The sequence below is a fragment of the Panthera leo genome, chromosome F3 (genome assembly GCF_018350215.1).
Source record: "Panthera leo isolate Ple1 chromosome F3, P.leo_Ple1_pat1.1, whole genome shotgun sequence".
Lineage (NCBI taxonomy): Eukaryota > Metazoa > Chordata > Mammalia > Carnivora > Felidae > Panthera > Panthera leo.
The window spans coordinates 37,777,333-37,791,199 of record NC_056696.1 but is presented as its reverse complement, the minus strand read 5'-3'; positions in this window follow the sequence as shown (position 1 = coordinate 37,791,199).

Sequence of the window (13,867 nt, the reverse complement as noted above, 5' to 3'; positions counted from 1 at the left end):
TATGATATGATATGATATGATGATATGATATGATATGATATGATAGGATAGGATAGGATAGGATAGGATATAAATGTAGGTGATGTATGTATGAACAAATATATGTTCATGTATGTGTGTATTTGTGTGTGTGTTCAATTTTTTTGATGAATATAAGATGGTTCAAATCTTCAGGATACACTTAGGTCTTAAGAATCATTTTAGTTTAGGGGCACCTGGGTGGCTCAGTCGGTTAGACATCCGACTGCAGGTCAGGTCATGATCTCATGGCGGGTGAGTTAGAGCTCCGCGTCAGGTTCTGTGCTGACAGCTCAGAGCCTGCAGCCTGCTTTGGATTCTATGTTTCCCTCTCTCTCTGCCCCTCCCTAGCTCGTGCTGTCTGAAAAATAAATAAACATTTCAAAAATTAAAAAAAAATAATTATTTTAGTTTAGTTTTTGTTTTAGTTTAGTTAGTGGGTGGTCTGTCGGTCAAGTGGCCAACTCTTGATTTCAGCTCAGGTCATGATCTCACAGTTGGTGAGTTTGAGCCCTATGTTGGGTTCTGTGCTCACCAAGCAGAGCCTGCTTGAGATCCTCTGTCTCCCTCTTTCTGACCCTCTCCTGCTTTCTCACTCTCAAAAATAAATAAATGTTAAAAAAAAAAACTTTAAAGAATTATTTTAGTTTTCTTTCAGATGATTGTCAAACATTGAAATTTTTTGATACTGAAGGAGTATTATCTTTAAAAATTTACTTGTTTTGGGGTGCCTGGATGGCTCAGTCAGCTAAGTGTCCGACTTTGGCTCAGGTCATGATCTCACAGTCTGTGAGTTTGAGCCCCGCGTTAGGCTCTGTGCTGACAGCTTGGAGCCTGCTTCAGATTCTGTGTCTCCCTCTCTCTCTGCCCCTCCCCTGCTCATGCTCTGTCTCCCTCTGTCTCAAAAATAAACAAAAACATTAAAAAAAAATTTTTTTAAGTTACTTGTTTTACAGGAGAAGCATAGTATTTGTGATACCTTATTACTTGTCAAGTAGTCCTGACACTTTAGTTTTTATGGATTGCTGATAAATTTAATATGTAAAGTAACCAATTTTCATGGTAAAAAAAAAATTAAATAAGCACTCTAACAAGGATACCATAGTGGGTAGTGAACGAAAGTAAAAGGGAAAAATATCATGTTCCTGTACAATTCTATAGGACAAGATTATTATTTAAAGTACCAAAGAGGAAGTTTCAGCTTTAATTAGTTATGTTTTCTCAGATACTGCTGCTACTAACCACAGCATCCTTCTTGGCTGTAGGAGGGGTGGCAGGGTAGAAGTTGTATATTCAGCTTTACTATGTACCAAACACTATACTAAACACTAATGTGAATTTGCCCTCTTCAACACAGCACCTGTATGAAGGAGTAGTATTGTGTCATCATTTTTTCAGGTGAGTCAACAGGCCCGGATTAGTGAAGAAACTTTCCCTAGTTCATTTATGAGAGACAGAACTTAAATTTGAATCCAAGTTCTGAGTTTAAGAATCTGAACCCGACCCCCCTCCCCAAAATTCCACATTAAGGAACTTTCACTTACAAACAAGTGTAAAGCTAAGTAACTCAAATGGAAACAGAAATAACACAGAATCAGGTAACATGTTAACATCAAACATTTTAATCAAACATTACCAGTCCTTTAGAAGTAATCAACAGCCCTATCAGCAGCTCAGCAGCCCAAAAATTGAAAGCAATTTTTTAGGGGCTTAATTCTTAAGCTCGACTCTCCGCCTTTTAAATTTTATAATTCGAGGCCCTCTTTTTCTTCCACACTTTCTCCCAGGATTATTGTATTGACTCCGATGAACTGAAAAACCATAGATTTCCACGGATTCATATACGCATTCATATTTTCTATGCTCAGCCTAAACCTTACCTCTCTGCCTCTGTTTCCTATTGCATAAAATGTCAGGGCACTTTGGTGTTCCACGGACAACTGTGTCGAATCTGAACTCTTGACTTCGCAGCTCACCACACCTGCTCTGCCCCAGCGTACTCCCCTACCTTGATGTAGGGTACGGACACCTACCCAGTTACTCTCAAGTCAGATACCTGTAAGTCACCTTGCATCCCCGTTTTCTCATCCTTCTTCTCTATGTAGAGCTACCGAGCCCATCCAGAAACACGTTTTTTCAGTTCTGTGTCCAATATGGCAACCATGGTATTTTCTTCTTCCTGCTTCTGCTAGTGCCATGTCTATAGGACACGACTTCTCTCCTAGAGGACTGGTACAGCATCCTAACTGGTCTGTTATCTTCCTCTCTTCCTCTCCGCCAGGCGAGAGGACTGGTACAGCCCTAGAGGACTGGTACAGCATCCTAACCAGTCTGTTATCTTCCTCTCTTCCTCTCCGCCAGGCCATTCTCCACACTGCAGCTAGGGAATCCCTTACAATGTAAATAAGTCTGCACTGTGTCCTTGCTTAAAGTCTGTTAATGGATCTCTCTGCAATTCAAATAAAATCCAAACCGCTTATCAGAACCCACAGGGCCCTGTAAATGGCAGCCGAAGCCTGGTTCTCACACTTGACCCTACAGACTTTTGCTCTGTGGTTCTCCCACGTTTGTTTTGGTTCCACTTGGGTCGTTACATATGCTGTTTACTTGAATAATGCTCTTTTCTTCCCACCTCCTAGCATGTCCTTCTCATTTTTATATCATGGCTTAACTATGAGAAAGGTTTTCCCTGACCAGGTTCTAAAGAAGATGACCGATTTTCATCCACTCCTTCATCTCAACCTCTTAATCTTTCCCTTTGTAACATTTTTTTCAATAATTGTGATATTTTATTTGTGCATTTATTTACTAGCCTTCCATCTGTCCATTCCACTTAAATATAAGCTCCATGAGAGAAAGGGGTCTGCTTGTTTTGCCCACCATTGAGTCACTGGTGTCAGAAACAGTGCCTGTCTTCTAGAAGGTGCCCAGTACATGTCTGTTAGTAAAGGAGAGAGTGATGGCATTAATGAACATTAAGTTAATACATGAATACGTGAAAAATGTGTGTTTCTTTTTCCCAGATGAGGAAACTTTAACATACAGATAACTTTGTTAGATAGAGATACAGTTTACACTTTCAAGTCAGTTTTCCTTCCTAAAAATTTAAACGCTGCCACTAAGTTTTGAGACCTTATAAGAAGTTATTTTGTTTCTGCATTTAGTGGCACCTTTATTCTTAGCCCAGTTTTTTCAATATAGAATAGTATAAAGATAGCATTAGAATGTGAACTAAATGCAATGTCAAGCAACTAACACAATGTCTTATACGTGGAAGGCGTTCAAGAAATGTTAGCTCCTTGGAGAACACACTTGTGATCTAGACGTTGATCCAGGAACCAGAAGACCTTCCTTCTATTCTTGGGTTTCCCACTTACTTGCTCCCTGACCACTTAGCCCTTCTTTATCTTATTTCTCTATTTATGGGAAACTATTCACCTCTTCCTACTATAAAATTATCCCTCAGACTTTAGCGTCCTCAGCTAATGATTGGACAATCCATTATTGTCTCAATTGGAAAAGTTTAGGAGAGTTTCTGAGTGAACCTTAATGTTGGCAAAAGGGACAAAATTAAAATGTTAACTTTTTCCAAATAAGATTCTAGTCAATTTTCCAAAATATTCCAACGCATAATTTGTAACCGTCTTTAAACATGAGTTCCAAAAATCTACAAGTCCACCCTTTCCAGCCTCTTCCTTAACAATTTAATAACTGAATACAAGCTCTTTAGAATCACTAACCTGAGGGAATCTGCCCCCCAGGTCTTCGGATGACACCTGTGATTTGGTTTCATATATAATCAGTTGCCTCAGATGGGCTGTTAGGGGTTTTTTGACCTTTGTTCCTAATTGCTTCATTATGTTTTGGGGAACCGGTCAAAGGAAGCTATCCACCCACCTTGTAGTCAGCAGACTGGCCAAGAATCATAGATTTCATTGTTCAGTCTGAACACATGAAAGTATTTGTTAATACGTAATAAAATCACATTTCATTGTGATTTGGCACAAACTAGAAAATCCAGGGGATTGCTATTTAATAATCAATAACTTCTTTATTAAAAAGGAATCGGTTATCCTACTTTGGAAACATCTGGATATATTATGGATATATTCTATGGTAAGATCAGAAACAAAATGTTTTAAAGTCTATTAAAATGAGGTCAGAACACTGAGAGAGCCATTAAAATTCTAAAATCTTCAGTTTGACATTTGATCTTCATTTCCAAATTAAAAGTAAAAACAGGATAAAACTAGCTTTTTTGTTTCAAGGTAAAGAAATTTCATCAAGGCAAAAGGATTTCATCACTTTAATAACCGAACAGTAATTACAAAACATTCACTTACTTGGGAAAAAAATAATTCAACAAATGCCCTCTGCCGTCCCAAATGTTCTTCTTTGGAAAGAGATTATAGGTCAAGTGTGAGAGGTTAAAGATGGACACACATTCTTTGATATTACTTGAAAAATAGAAAAGGCTTTAAGAAAATGGCAGCTTCCATTTCCTGTCTCTTGAAACTGACTCTCAAAGCCTTAAGATTAGCATAGTCATATATAGAAGTCATTTAAAGTAGAAGTCAGGAAATTTTTTTGTTAAGGGTCAGATTATAAATTTTTTAGGTTTTAAGGGATATATGGTTGCAGACAGTAGACAATATTTAAACATATATATGTCTGGCTGTATCCCAATAAAACTTTATTTTTGGACACAAAATGCTCCATACCTCATGGTGCATTATTCTTCTTTAGATTTTTTTAGCATTAAATAATTTTTAAATCTTATCTCATGACTGTACAACAATAGGCTGCAGATTGGGTTTGGCTGAGTGAGATCTTGAGAGAAAAAGAGATTTTCAGCCAGTCTTCTATTCTAGCCCTCAGACATTTGAGTGATCCCAGCTGAGGCCCCAGATAGCAGAGCGAGATAAGTCAGCTGCACTATACTCTATCCAAATTCTTGGTCTCCAGAATCATGAGATACGACAATAATAAATTGTTTTAAACCCTAATTTTTGGAATAGTTTGTTAAGCAATAATAGACAACTAGAATAACTCTTATCACAAACACGATAATTAAAAGCTACATTTAACTTGTTTTTTTTTTTTTTTTGACAACTGTGTCTATTTCACTAGTCTTATCCCTTACAAACGCCCTCCCCCATGGGCTACATGAATCAACTATCTTGACTGTATTGATCAAAATATTTGGTTTTCTTGGTACCACAAATACAACTCCATTATCAAAATGAACGAAGTTTCCATTTAAAAGATGGACACTGAGTGGTTAAGAGTTACACTAAAATCAAATAGGAGGTGACTTTTCGGATTTTGCCTTTAGCAATTAGGCAACAAATGAAGCTTCCAACTTCCCAAATCTTAGTTTAAAGGAACAAAGTATTTCCTTCATTACTCTATAGTTGACCTATTGTTTTTGCCACCCAGCTTTCAAGCTTCCTCCTGCTGGTGACTCTGTGAGTTTGTCCTCTCCACTGTCAACCCCTGTGGCCCCAGAGAAGCAGCCTTCATAGGGAGAGCACATGGCTTGGCCCTAACTCCGTCAGAGTAGAACACTCTTCTGGCCAGAGAAGGTGGCTCCACAATGAGCATATAATCCAACCAGGCACATTTAACTGGTATTTCTGGGAAAGAACTTTCACTTTTTTTTTTTTTTTTTTTTTTTTTTTTTTTGTCTGCTGGACTGGACTGAAAATTGAAAAAACAAAACAAAACAAAACAAAAAAGTTGGAGTTTGGACATTCTCTTGCTACCATACCATTTCTAAAGCTAAAGCCAAAACAGCAAAAATGCAACTACGGGTGTGAGAACTAAGAGATGTGTGGGAAAATGTGATATTTTCCTATGTTCAATCTAGTGGTTTCTAATCTAGTGATATCCCTAAGTGTTTTACCTTATGTTAGCCAATAATTTACCTCTTTGCTTAAATTAGATTAAGTCAAATTTTGTGACAGTTGCAACAAAAAGTGCTCTGGGTAACCACATGGGGCAAGGCTTTCTTACAGTGGAGTGTTCATTTATTTACTCTTTAACAAATACCTCTGGAATTATATCTAGTACATTCTAGGCATTGGTAATAGGACACAAGAACACAAAAATAAGTAGGAACAAAGTTTATACCCACCAGCAGCTTACTATCCAGTAAGGAAGCAGATTTATAAACAAATAATTAAAATGCAGTGTGATAAAAGTATAATAACATTGTGGCATAAAGGAGGAAGTGATCAACTATGCTTGAATGGTCAGTAGAAGGTGCACAGAGGAGATTGTTGAGCTGGGGTGGGGGGTTGGGGGAAGAGTAGGTACAAATGCACTGCACAGAGGTTTTCAACAAAACACTTTAATTTCACAGAATCATGGTGTACAAACTTGGGTATTTGGACGGACAGGTCATTCTTGGACCAGGAAAGGCCTTGGATATGATACTAGCAGTTCAGATTTCAGCCTGTGGGTAATGAAGAACCAGCCAAACAGCCAAAGTAGGGAAGGAATATAATAAAAATGTATTCCTAAATCTTTTTGTCAATAGCATAGGGTAGATTTGACTGAACGGAGGGACAATAATCATGACACCATGATGAAGAGCAGAACCAAAGAAACAGCCATAGGGCTGATGGTAGAAACCAGAAGTAAAATATATTAAAGATGTCTCATCAATGCATTTGACATTGTCAATTTCAGTGAAATTGAGAACTCTTGAGTATTCACCAGTATTTATACTAGTCAGACTGGTCAGGTAAGGTAGGGTAAATGTGGGTAAAAGTAAAGATCTCACTATTTTCAGGATGCCTGGGAGGCTCAGTTGGTTAAGCATCCAACTCTGGATTTCCACTCAGGTCATAATATCATGGTTCATGGGATCAAGTCCTACACTGAGCTCCAAATCAGGCTCCACATTGACAACAAGGAGCCTGCTTGGGATTCTCTCTCTCCCTCTCCCTCTCTCTCTCTCTCTCTCTCTCTCTCTCTCTGCTCCACCCCACTTGTCTCTCAAAATAAATAAAAATAAACTTAAAAAAGAAAGATCTCCCTATTCTCACTCAATCCCAACTTCTCCTGTTTTGTATAGTTTAAACACTTCCTTTCTTTTTGTCTTCACTGCTACGAACTCATTTTCATTTTCTTTCAAAAATGAATGTACAAGTTGGTAACATCCTTTTTTTTTAACGTCATGGCCCTTTGAATAAACTTTTGGTTGATTCTTTCTCCCTTTCTTTCTTTCTTTCTTTCTTTCTTTCTCTTTTCCTCAAGCACTCAACATGTGTTAGTGACATAAAATCCCAAGATGGAGAGTTTGTTTGTGAAGAATGTTACAGGGAAGCAAATGTGAATAAGGAAAGACTTCTCAAAGCCTCAGAACATTTAGAGCTAGGTCCCCCTACAACACTGTGTCCACGTGGTCACCCACTAACACATGGTGCAGGAAGTGGCATCTTGGTCTATAAGATGTAAAACAGCTAATGGAGGGCTCAAATGCTTCTCTCCACAAACTCCTCTGTTGCTTCTGATGTGGGCGGAAATGAGCTCAGCCTAAAATGCTCCACTGGTTTCACTCCTCCTAGCTGGGTGCTGCAGCTGCAAAGTGTGTGCGGTGAAGCTTGTGAGCGAACCCCTGAGAGCTGCAGATCCATGACTTGTGGCCCTAAGTTACAGACATAGAAAACCAGAGGCGTGGTGACTTTAACAATGGGAAGGCGGGCTTTTGTCTCCCTACAGAATGCCTTCCTCACCCACAACTCAAAGCTCCTTGGAGCAGCACCTCCAGGGTGCTGAGAGCGCTTCCTTTGTGATGAGCTAAACAGCCTCTACTTTACAGCAGAACGAGGGTAAGACAGGACGGCATGTTCACAGGAAGTCAGTGGTTCCCTTTTTAACCATACCTGCTCACGGTTTAGTCTTCAGTAACTGCCTTCTAAAACTTCTCTGTGTTGGACGGGCAAGAGGAGCTGTACTCTTTGCCCTGCCTTCCTGGGGGACTTCTTTTCAATAGCTGATTAGAGGGGAAGTTGTGGGGCAGGAGGCAACCACCTGAGTGTCACCACACAGGTTTTCGCAAGGGTGAAACAGGGCTCCAGGCTCACAGCTGCAGGAGCTGAGTTCCATGCCCAGGTTAGAGTCCCCTGTGGGGGCGGTAGAGGAGAGCAGCATGAGTGTTCTTCCTTTCTCGTGACAGCAGATCAACACTCCCGTGTCTATTATGTGCACAGTAGGGACGGCAGCTCCTCCTCATCAAGAGAGAGCTCCTTTCCTCCCACATAGAGAACTAACATTTACATCCTAACTCAACACAGGATCCTTCCTTTAAGTAATGTCTGATTGGAGAATAGGTGGAAAATGTCTGCTGTGCCTAGAAATGTATAAGTGAGCAAAGACCCCTCTCCTTGTTTCCATGTTGTTGACTATCTCTGCAATGGACTGAAGAGAAAATAAAAGGATGGGGGTGAATAGGACCACATCAATGACCCAATTGACTTTGTCTCCTCAAGTGTATTATGAAGGAAAGTATCCATTTTGGTCCCAGTCTGCTGACAAATAACTGCTGAAGGAAACCCATTCTATTAAATTTATCCCTATGATCCCCAGCGGTTCCGTTGAGTAAAATTCTCAGAAGCCAGCTTGTACTTGTTGTCTGTTGCTTCTACCTATGTTTCCCTGCAATTTCAGACCCAGGTCCATGTTTTACTGTGTTCGAAGAGGGGTGACCCACTGCCTGATGTTCTGTGGTAATCGTTTTAAAGGGATGCAAGTGAATCTAGGTTTTCTGAATAGAAGACGGGCTAATTGCACAAACATGTAGTGCTTAAGGACATAAACAGCTATTTTACCTTGAAGCTTACAAATGTTAAGACCCGGTGGATTCTCTGTACAAAAAATGAAGTGCCAAGTAAATTGGGTGCAAAATTCACGCCCCCAAATATTCACTTGAAAAATTTTCATCATGAAATAAAAAATATCTTAATAGTCCACATGGGTACACACTGTTATAATATTTGTATTTGTGTTCACTGGGAAATTATATAACACCAAGATAAAATCCATGAGTCAATCATGGTTTAGAGTCAGCTTTTAGAAAACTATTTGTGGGGCTCCTGAGTGGTTCAGTCGGTTGAGCTGCCGACTAAGGCTCAGGTCATGATCTCACAGTCCGTGAGTTCGAGCCCCGCGTCGGGCTCTGTGCAGACAGCTCAGAGCCTGGAGCCTGCTTCGGATTCTGTGTCTCCCTCTCTCTCTGCCCCTCCCCTGCTCATGCTCTGTCTCTCTCTGTCTCAAAAATAAATAAAAACATTAAAAAATTTTTTTAAAAACTATTTGTATGAAAAGAATCAACCTGGCCAATTGGAATGAAAAGGAATTTTTTTTTCTAACGTTTAGAAGTTGGCTTTCAGACCAAGTCAATTCTCAATATTCAAGCATATTAAAGAATTTGTGGTAATGTTGTCAAAGATGTGATATTGGTATGATAATACGAATGCGAATGAAGATAATTTTCATAGTTTTTTGTTGACTCCGGCTGAGATCATTAAAAGCAAAGTGTCATGATGTTTCTCTAATACTTCAGAAAAAAAGTCAAGGAGATTAAATCAAGAGTTTCATAGGCAGACAAAGAAAATACAGTGAAATGCTAACAACTGGTGATTCTAACTGCAGGGATGTGGATGGTCACTGCACAATTCTTTTTCTTTTCCTTTTTGCCTAAATTTTCATAATACAAATCTTAAAAAGGGATAAGAGTAAGAAGCATGCAAATTTACCTCACAGGTGGGGCTTCCAGTTAATGGTATCTTATTATAACTATTTGATTTTCACCCTCTGCAATATTATTATTCAGTGTTATATTATTCAGTACTACTCATTTTGCTACTGTGTTAAAAGCATGTAAAACTGAAGCTCAGTTAAGAAGGAGGTCACTTTTAAGTGCACATTTGTGATGAATTTATCCATCTTCCTGTGAAATGGGCAAGTTTATTAATGGATGGAAAAAGATTCTGCAAAGCACATTTTGTAAGATTCCATTTATGTGAAAGTGTGTGTGTGTGTGTGTATGTGTGTGTGTGAGAGAGAGAGAGAGAGAGAGCACAAATGTGTGCATAGAGAGATGTCCAGAAGTATGTATCACAAGAGGGAAACACTGATTATCTCTGAACATCAGATTGTTGAGTGATATTATTCTCTTCTTTGTACGTTTTAGTCTCATTTAGTTTTTTGGTATGAATGTAATATCCTTTTAAAACACTAAAGTTTTAAAAAATTTTTTTGGCACGTAAATGGCACATTAACTTTAATCCTATGCTACTTCGAAAATACATAAACTTATTGAACAGCAACATATTCTATGTACATAGCACACATGCATGCTATTGACTTCTTCAAGAAAAACGCAATGACATTAAGCTTTTTTTAAGGCTATGTTTACACAAACATTTTTTTTTCCTTTTTCACTTACGATGGAATTTAAGTGTGTGGTTTGTATTTCAAAGAATTTGAAATTCTAAATAAATAACTACCTTAAAACTGTATTTTCTCCATATCTAAGGAAAGACTTATTCATACACTGTAAGCAGGCTTAATCGTAAGAGAAGTTAAATCAAACTGACTGTTACACTCAGTGAAAATCTCTTTCTACTCTTTTAAAATATCATTAGCTAGGCAAGCCTATACATAACCATAGAGCTGACACTTGACTTTCACTCCCACCTCATGGCATAGCTTACAAATGAATTGCCCATGTATTGTTTTCATGTAGGTATGCCTAATTATGAGATAGAATAAACTCAAAATCACATTATTGTATAGTTTATACTTTCCTTCACCATGTTTATTAAAGTGATGGAATTTGTTCTTAATTTTTAACATCTACAGTCATGTATTTATTAAATGTTCACCATGGCTAGACATGGATCCCACTTACAAAGTAGCACACTTAAATATTTAAAAAATTAGCAACATGCAATGAACAGAATAAGATACCAGTTATTGCTTGAAAAGGACAGAGATAACTTTCTCTACTTTCTTCCTTACTGGATTAGAACGTGTTCGATGTTGCTCATGTGAATGTAGTCAGGGTAGTTCAAACAAAAAACTGTGAGATGACACAGTTACTAGTCCCTTTCTTTCTGGTTTGTTCCACTCGTCTTTCTGAGTAAACCCCATTCTCAAGAAAGGATCAGAAAAATTCTTTAATAGTGATATAGTGGATGGAATCCCCAACTGAAAATCAAAGATCTAGAATCCAGTTTTATTCCTCGTATTAATTAGCTGACTGAATGACTTCTACAAACTGGTTATCTTATCTGATTGAGTGCCAACTTCATAACTGGCAAAACAAATGCTTTGGATATGCTAATGTTCAAATCTGGAAAACATTGTAAAAGTGGAAGGGCTGATTTCCCCTGAATAGAGGAACATGATGCACAAGGATAATTCGCCACGACCAGGTTCTGGAGCCGTGTCCAGCCCTGATGGATAAATCAATTTCCTCTGAAGCTGGCAGATCTCTTCAGTATCAGTTCAAGACAACTGAGTTCTAAGCCCCTAACTCAAGGGTCCCCTCTCTTGGTTGGTTGCATCAGATATAGTAGGTAACCTGGCTGAAATCAGAACGTTAGAATATGACTTCAGTTCCCTTTTGAAGCCATTTTCCTCCCTCCAGCTAAAGAGATTTTTCCATTCTTCTTTGTTTCTGGGGCTCTTGTATTTTCTAACTCGACATCTCCCTCTGGCCATTCCCTCTTCCCTGTGTAACATCGAATACTGTTTGCTAAGATCTAGCACCAGTTCAACTCTCTTGGGTTCCTGTAGTGAAAAGAAGATCACAATGAAACATGGAACTGAAATCTAAAAGTGTTATATATTGGGGGGCCTGGGTGGCTCCGTCGGTTTAAGTGACCTACTCTTGATCTCGGTTCAGGTTATGATCTCACAGTTAGTGGATTCAGACCCCATGCTGGGCCTTGCGCTGAAAGTGAGGAGCCTGTTTGAGATTCTCTCTCTCTCTCTCTCTCTCTCTGTCCCTGCCTCGCTCATGCTCTTTCTCTCTGTCTCTCTCAAAATAAATAAATAAACTTACAAAAAAATAAAAGTGCTATGGCACAAGGTGTCAGAGCAAAGCTGCTGACTGCTTCTAGAGCAATAGGGTATGGAGCCAATAGTTTCTACTGTCATAAGACTTGTGGCCCTTGGCATAGACATTGACAGCCTCAGTAGTGTACATCAGCCGCCTTAATGTGTGTGTCCATGGATTTCAGCAGCAGTGGCAGGTGTCAGTAGCACGGGCACTGTCATCAAGGATTGGAGTGAAGGAGACATGTCATCAGAACCTAAAATAAGGAAGACCAAAGATGGGGAGGACTGGCATAAGTGGATGAGTCAATGGTGGCACATGTGAGATTACCTTCTCCTGCCCTACAGGTGATGCTCATAACTGTTTGAATGGAATATGAAGAAAGCAAGATGGAGTTCACAAACAGTAAAAGGGATATTGTGAACCTATTCTAACCCTCTGCCCAGAATGGAGTGGGAAACACATTTACATGTCTAACAACACACCTATTTAACTCCAGCTGCCAGAAAATGATCTAGAACTAGTCTAAGTCATCTATAATTAGCCTCTAAATTTTCCATGATCTCCAGAATCCTAACATTTTAAAATGTTTATTTATTTGTTTATTTATTTATTTATTTATTTATTTATTTATTTATTGAGAGGGAGACAGCAGGGGAGGAGCAGAGAGAAAGAGAGAGAGAGAGAGAGAGAGAGAGAGAGAGAGAGAACCCAAAGCAGGCTCCAGGCTCTGAGCTGTCAGCATGGAGCCTGACGTGGGGGTCCAACCCATGAACCACGAGATCATGACCTGAGCCAATGTGGGACACTTAACCAACTGAGGCACCCAGATGCCTCTCCAGAATCCTAATGTTTAAAATTTTTTTTTTAATGTTTATTTATTCTTGAGACAGAAAGAGACAGAGCATGAACAGGGGAGGGGCAGAGAGAGAGGGAGACACAGAATCTGAAACGGGCTCCAGGCTCTAAGCTGTCAGCACAGAGCCCGACACAGGGCTCAAACTCACAGACTGCGAGATCACGACCTAAGCCTACGTCGGACGCTTAACCGACTGAGCCACCCAGGTGCCCCCAGAATCCTAATGTTAATACAATATTCCTTGATATAGTATATGCCATCAAAATATTGTCAAATATGCTGAGGTGAGTGTATAAACATAGGTCATTATTAATCAATCAATTCATGTATATTTAAGCCACAAATTTGTATTGAATATCTACTCTCTGGTAGATGTGATGCCAACATAGTAATGGTGTGCAATTTCAGTGGAAATATCCACCAAAATAAAAGATCGTTCAGATAAATTTTAAGTGACAGATTATGATTCCAAACAGCACCATATTAATAGCCACCATTTATTAAGCACTTGCTGTACAACAGGCATTTTAATAAACCCCTCAATACATTTCTTCATTTAAGTGTTAAAATCAGTATTGTATAGTGTAGTACTATCTCTGTTATAAAACTGAGAGATGAATTTCCGAGCAAGCACTATAAACTTGTGGCTATTATTATTTTGACCCACATTGTTGTTTTTGTGGTTGTTTTGCTCTGAGCTGCTAGCATTTAAAAGTAAGGAGTATTGGGGTCCCTGCCTGCTTTAGTTGGCAGAACGCTCGACTCTTTATCTCAGGGTCGTGAGTTCAAGCCTCACGTTGGGTGTGGAGCCTGCTTAATAAAAATTAAATAACTGATTAATTAATCTAAAAAATAAAAGGTAAAGTAAGAAGGATTTACTTTAAAAATTTGTATTTTTATTTTCTCTTGAAAAACTA